General features: G+C 54.7%; 1 non-coding gene across 1 annotated transcript; it reads left to right on the plus strand.

The window, feature by feature from the left end:
- Positions 1–52: 52 nt before the first annotated feature.
- Positions 53–208, plus strand: LOC118344975. The gene has a single exon (XR_004798688.1). It is a non-coding gene; the product is annotated as a 5.8S ribosomal RNA (ribosomal RNA).
- Positions 209–214: the final 6 nt, after the last annotated feature.

Here is a 214-nt window from a genome sequence, read left to right on the forward strand (position 1 = left end):
CCCCGGAAACGGTGTGCGCGTTGTTGGTGACATCTTTACCATGATACATAACGACTCTCGGCAACGGATATCTCGGCTCTCGCATCGATGAAGAACGTAGCGAAGTGCGATACTTGGTGTGAATTGCAGAATCCCGCGAATCATCGAGTCTTTGAACGCAAGTTGCGCCCGAAGCCATTCGGCCGAGGGCACGTCTGCCTGGGTGTCACGCATC

The sequence above is a fragment of the Juglans regia genome, unplaced genomic scaffold (assembly GCF_001411555.2).
Source record: "Juglans regia cultivar Chandler unplaced genomic scaffold, Walnut 2.0 Scaffold_10483, whole genome shotgun sequence".
NCBI classification, from domain to species: Eukaryota; Viridiplantae; Streptophyta; class Magnoliopsida; order Fagales; family Juglandaceae; genus Juglans; species Juglans regia.